This window comes from Eriocheir sinensis, unplaced genomic scaffold (genome assembly GCF_024679095.1).
Source record: "Eriocheir sinensis breed Jianghai 21 unplaced genomic scaffold, ASM2467909v1 Scaffold1122, whole genome shotgun sequence".
Lineage (NCBI taxonomy): Eukaryota > Metazoa > Arthropoda > Malacostraca > Decapoda > Varunidae > Eriocheir > Eriocheir sinensis.
This window is the reverse complement of record NW_026110433.1, coordinates 77,404-84,247: the sequence shown is the minus strand read 5'-3', so window position 1 is coordinate 84,247 and position 6,844 is coordinate 77,404.

Below are 6,844 nucleotides of genomic sequence, written 5' to 3'. Positions count from 1 at the left end.
ACTTGCAGGGAATGAGAACATCACACATACACACACACACACACACACACACACACACACACACCAGCCAAAGAGACTAATTCAATTTTCAGCGGTGAAATCAAACTATCGTCTGACGCCAGTATGAAGTCAGTCTGGGTGGGGCCCGAACCTCTTCACAGCGCTGCCGCATCATCCCAAATACATCACTCCCTCCCTCATGTGTTATCTACATACTATTTGAAATTGTGTATCAAGTATTCAGTATACAGTAAATAAGATTTGATGCTATGGCCAGGGAACTCCCCGAACACCCTGCCCAAACTGACTTCATGGCTGAGTTGAACTATAACAACCTACTGATATATATATATATATATATATATATATATATATGTATATATATATATATATATATATATATATATATATATATATATATATATATATATATATATTGCAGAATGATTTGGACTCTGACAAAAAAAAAAAAAAAAAAAAAGGGTGATGATCACAAGTGTACCAGTCTTCGGGTGGATGTGCAGGTACTCCTCCAGCGTGGTGTGCTGAAGGGAGTAAGAGATTTCTGCATTGATGCCGATGTCCCTTGAGGTGGCCATGACCCGCAGGACTTCTGTCCCCACGGCCGTGTTCTCTGCAACGGAAGTTTCGTGGAGTTTTCTCACAAACTCAGGAGCATTATCATTCACATCTGTGGGGGACGGAGCTCACAGCCTTGCTTTGAAGCATTCTCGTACAAGAAGAGATCATAATGCAGATATACGGGACAGAGGCTCAAAGTATATGGAGGATGGACTCATTATCTAAAATACAAATAAACTTGGCCTTCCAAATGATATCAGTGAGACTAAGTTTGAAGAATGGATTATTCCTTGAGGTTTTTAAACATAAACATCAAAGCAACTATTTTTTTTCATGCAAGTAAACTCTGATTGCTGTTGATTACTGTTGGCAGGACACTTTATATTGTGAGGACTCAATGGTCAATCTAACGAGGGCATGTTGGAATGGTTCCTTTAAACATATCTTCTCAATCGTGACTTATGGATAGAGACTACCATTAGGAAGATCTGTCTGTCTGGTCAGGGCAGTTAAGGTAGTGCTCTGCTACTGGTAACATGTAACACAGTACAACCAGCCGCAGGGTCGGGTAGTCAGCGGCTAAACCGGCAACCCCGCTGGTTTTGTTTTGGACCAGTGAGGAGGGTGTGCTGGACCCCCAGGTGGATTAAAATCAAGACCATTCTAAGGGCAGATGAACTCATGTTTATTAGAGTCAATGGCCATCCAGTTCCAGCTACAGGTGAAATAGCGGGTGGTAAACTTCATAGCCCCCTGCTCCTGTTTTGTAGGGTTTGCCTGTTTCGTTCAGGCAAAGGCTTGGGCCACCATTTAAAATAAGTGGTTGGGTGTGCAAGGGCATGCACCCAGAAAATCTTGCGCCAAAAACTGAAAATGGCTTGATTTATGAGCCATAAACCACCCAACCACCCATGAAGAGTGAAAACGGACTTTAAACGAAATGATGATGATGATTAGGAAAACCTGTTTGAGTAAATTGGGTAATATAAAACATGGATTTCAGCATAAATCTGATCCTCTGTTGGAATCCACTCTTGTCTTAAACTAGCAAGGCTTAGGACATGAGAACCAATGTAGACGCATGCTCCATTAGCTCGGTAGCAGCGACGGGCCAAACTTATGGTTTACCGCGTACCAGCGACGGGCCAAATTTTTGCCTTGATATAAACCCCAAAAAATAGAGGATGCATAAACTGATCACAAATGGGTTGATATATATAATATAATGATTTGCATGAGTGATGATTTTTTCTCTTTATTTTGTTTAGAGGGGCCTATAAGAAACATGATCCCCGCAGCTACAGGGTTAGAGACAAAAAAAATATCCTAAACCTTTTGGTATTTTATGATAGATTTGTTCTGTTTTTGGGTACTAGTTTGTGCATGACAGATTTTTGTAATAAGTGTGTCTCTAATGGCCCATGCACCTCCACTGGTACCTACTTATGCCCCACAAGACACTTTGGGAGGGCAGTGCAGGGCAGCGGCACGTCACAAACCTGAGACTGTGACGATGAGCTGCGTGGTGGATGACAGCGGTGGGCTTCCCTGGTCCACGGCGCACACTGTCAGGCTGTAGGAGTCCCTTGTCTCACGGTCCAGGGGCCGGGCCAGGCTGACCACACCCTCCATCTCGTCAATGGTTAAGTGGCCCTCCGCTGAGTCCACAAAGTTGTACAGCAGCTGTCGATTGATGCCTGGGGGTACAGAGGAAACGTTCTTCTTATTATTATTACCTCCGCCAACGAAGTTGGGAGGAGGTTAAGCTTTCAGTCCGGTCGGTATGTTTATTTGTTTGTTTGTTTGTGAGCAGTCTCCTGTACACAATTTTGTGGATATCTCAACCAATTTTTCAGGGAAGTTTCGTGTCCATCCAGAATAGAAACCATTAAATTTTTTGTCAAAGGTCATGGTCAAGGTTACAGTCTCCTGTGCACAATTTTGTGGATATTTCAACCAATTTTTCAGGGAAGCTTCGTGTCCATCCAGAATAGAACCCATTAATTTTTTTGTCAAAGGTCAAGGTCAAGGTCGCACAAAATGTCAGATTTACATATTTTTGGCCATAACTTAACAGTTCTCCTCATCATAGACTTCAGACTTGGTTCATATTTTAGCGCATGGAAAGATGCACCTTGAACGGCCTTGATCTTGACCTTTGACCTTGACCTCAAAAAGTTTGCTCAAGGTCAGTTTCCAAAAGAAAAAAAAATATCAAATTTCAAAACAAATGCTTCCATATGATGCACCTTGCATGGCCTTGACCTTGACCTTTGACCTCAAAAAGTTTGCCTAGGTCAGAGTTTAAAAAAAAAAAAAGAATTTCATCAAATTTCGAAACAAATGCTTCCATATGATGCATAAGGTCACAGTTGATGCCCATACCAATTTTCAAGATGATCTTTGGCGGAGGTGTGCAGTCTCCGAGTGCTATGAGTCTAATTATTATGATCATTATTATTCTCATTATCATTATCACACATTACTGATCATGGGCCTCACAGAACAGCATAAAAGCCCTAATATCCGTGCCTTTTGTGTGGGGCATGAACAGCAAGGAAAAAGGGAGTGAGATTTGTGCCCCTGAGCTGCCTCCCTAGATGTTAAAAAAAAAAAAAAAAAAAAAAAATCACCCAGACCTGATCCCCTGCCACAACAAAGCCTTTACCGAGGTCAGGGTCCGTGGCAGACGTCTTGAGGACGATGGTGTTGACGGGCGCGTCCTCCAGCAGGGTGGCGGCGTGGGTGGCCAGGGTGAAGGACGGGGGGTTGTCGTTGGTGTCCGTCACCAGGACCTCCACCACCACCTCACACTGCCAGGCCTTGTGCTCCCAGTCCTCCACCACAACCTGGACAGTCACACCCAGAGTTTTGGACTCATCATAGGCACCATTACCCTAACCTGGCTACAACTAGTATTAATATTGTTATTACTATTATTACTGAGCCATGAAAGGCCAGTGTGTGTTTGTGTGTGTATTTACCTATTTGTAGTGTACAGGGCCTGAACTCAAGCTCGGATAGTCCTGTCTCCCAATCTATATTTGTCCAACGTTTCCTTCATTTTTTGGACACTGCCCGCTTCAACAATGTCTTTGTTTAGTCCATTTCATATATATATTCACACTTTAGTATGGAAAACTGTACTTCTTTATGTCTTTCAAACAAGTCTCCTTTCTCAATTTCTTGCTATGTGTGTGTGTGTGTGTGTGTGTGTGTGTGTGTATTTACCTATTTGTAGTCTACCAGGCCCGAGCTAAGCTCTAACAGTCCCGTCTCCATATCTACATTTATCCAACCTTCCCTTCAATTGTTGGACACTGTTCGCCTCCACCACTTCTCCCCGCAAACTGTTCCAGGTGTTAACACTTCTATGTGGAAAACTATAATTGTTTTAAGTCACTCAAACAGGTTCCTTTATTAAGTTTCTCCCTATGTCCTCTCAGCCCATGCATTCTCGCAGTTAAGAAGATATCATCTCTATCCACCTCATCAAACTTATTTACCAACCTATAGCCTACAGCATGATCAGATCTCTCTCCCTTCTTTGTTCCAGTGTCGTCAAGTCCATCTCCTTCAATCTGTCTTCATACGTCATATTTGAGAGTTCTGAGACCATTTAAGTTGCAATTCTCTGTATCCTTTCCAGCTTTCTGATAGCCCTTTTTTTTTTTTTTTTATTTTGTGTGTGTGTGTGTGTGTGTGTGTGTGAATACTTACAGTGAGGTGATAGTGGTCCCATGCCTCTCTGTCCAGCTGGGTGGCTGTAGCCACGTGGCCATTCAGCTGGTCAATACTGAAGTGGTGGGCGCTGTCCCCGGTGAGAATGTAGCGGCTCCAGGCAGCAGTGCCTTCATCGGCATCCCAGGACACAACAGAGGCCACCTGGGTGCCTGGGGTGGCATCCTCAGAGATCTCCCGACGGTAGATTGGCTCCTTGCACACCGGACCGTTGTCTGTCGTGAAGCACACCAGTGTGAGTCACAGAAGTGCTAGACACTCTGTTTACTTAATTCATGACCTATTACCATACATTATCCATTATCATCTCAGGCAAGACTATACTGTCACCAACCGTTGATGTCGATGACTGTCACAGTAACAGTCGTGTTGGCCGTAAACTTCCCGTCGGTGACGGTGATGGTGACGGTGAGGGTGTACTCGGCCTGCCTCTCCCGGTCCAGCTCACCGGCCACGTACACCTGGAATATGGACCACAGCACCGTGACTCTCTCGTTAAGGAACAGTTTCGTTGTTAGCAGGTCACCATTGTTGTTGTGTCTCACCATCCCTCCCACCCACCTCCCCTGACGCGTGCACCAGGAATTGGCCGTCAGGGTCGCCGCCGGTGATGAAGAAGTCAAGTTCGGCCACAGACTCGTCGGCGTCCGTCACGCTGAGCTCCACCACCGCCGTGCCCGTGGCGGTGTCCTCAGGCACTGGCGTCAAACAAAACTAATTTGGCAATGTAGATATATAAAACCTTCACAGCCAATGACATATTACAGAGAAAATCAATTTCCTGTCAATCATTTATCTATAAAACCCTTGTAGTGCCTCACCAGCAGTGACGTAAGTGTCTTTGGTGAATACTGGAGGGTTGTCGTTGTAGTCCTTGACCAGTACAGTGACTCTTGTGCTGGTGGACAGATTGGGGCCCCGTCAGTGGCAGTGACGGTGAAGGAGTACTGGGCCATGGTCTGCGTGGTTCAGCGGGGCCGCCAGGGTCAGCGTCCCAGTGTGGATCAATGTGAAAGTTGACTTCACTACAGCGCTTTCATCGGGGCCGAGGCTGTACTGATCTGAGGAGGAAGAGCAGAGAGCAGAGCAGACATTTAATAATTTATTCTGAGAATGTTTCATGGACTGAAAATAACATGGAGACACAGGCAACATTTACCTGGCCATGGTTTCCTTCATCGTCATCAGCGGCCGTGAGGATGGTGACGGTGGCGCCCACCTCGCTGTTCTCGGCCACCAGGGCTGTGTAGCCGGACTCAGGGAAGCGTGGAGGGCAGTCATTCACGTCCATCACCTGTTGGTCATTCCAGAACAAGACCCAACCAATTCAAAATCCATAAATTAAAATGTCTTTCTTTGACTGTCATTTTAGCCCAAAATCCAAACCGTAATCAACCATAAGGATAAGAGATCAAAACTTCATGCACTCTGCCATCATTCACATCCATCACCTGTTGGTCATGCCAGAGCAAGACCCAATCAGTTCAAGACCAATATATTAAAACGTCTTTCATTGACCCTCATTTCAGCCCATAATCCAAACCCTAATCAACAATACAGACAAGAGACCAAAACTTGCTGCTTCCTGCCATAAACTCACCACCACAGAGATGGTCATGTAGTCCACCGTGGGCGGCGTGGTCAGTGTTCGGTTGGTGACGCTGATGTGATGTGTGTCGCTCATGGTCCAGGGCCCTGTGCACCACCACCAGGCCAGTGGAGGTCACGGTGAAGGGCCCTGAACTCTCCCCAGACTCCCTCTCCTCACTGGCTGCCTTCATGCCCTCGTCCACCATGATCAGGTACTGCATTGACTGTGGCCCCATATCCACAGGGACGTGATCACATTGCCTTCGAACACAAGGGATGACTTTGAGCATACAGATGGTGGCTATCTGGGGCCAGAATGTTTTGATGTGCATATTGTGATGTGTGCTAGTATGTGTTATCTGAGGATATGAGTGTATGATTTCCCAGTACTGTAATGTGTCTGTGTGTATTTACCTATTTGTATTTACTTATTTGTAGTATACATGGCCAGAGCTCAATCTCAGTCAGTCCTGTCTCCCACTCTATATTTGTCCAGAATTTCCTTCATTTTACGGACACTGCTTGCTTCAACAACGTCTTTCCTAAGTCCATTCCATGTATTCACACTCCTGTATGGAAAACTGAACTTCTTTAGGTCTTTCAAACAAGTCCTCTTTCTCAGTTTCCTTTTACTGTGTCCTCTTAGTTGCCTCCTCCCTTCAGTCTCGATTAAATCATTTCTATCCAACACTTCCATTCCACTTTGACCTGAAATTTAATGCCCATGGAGAGCCAAAGTTGCAGTGAACTCGAAAAATATTTTTGGTAAATTTTTGTAGTTTTTTCATTCTGGAATGAATCTCATTGAATAAAAGTTGTAGAGAATCATCCGTAAAATTCAACTGTGAAATCCGATTATTATTTGGACAGACCGTTTAGCTGGCATTCCGCCAAAAAGGACGGCTGAGGGAACAGAATTGCTCTACAGACG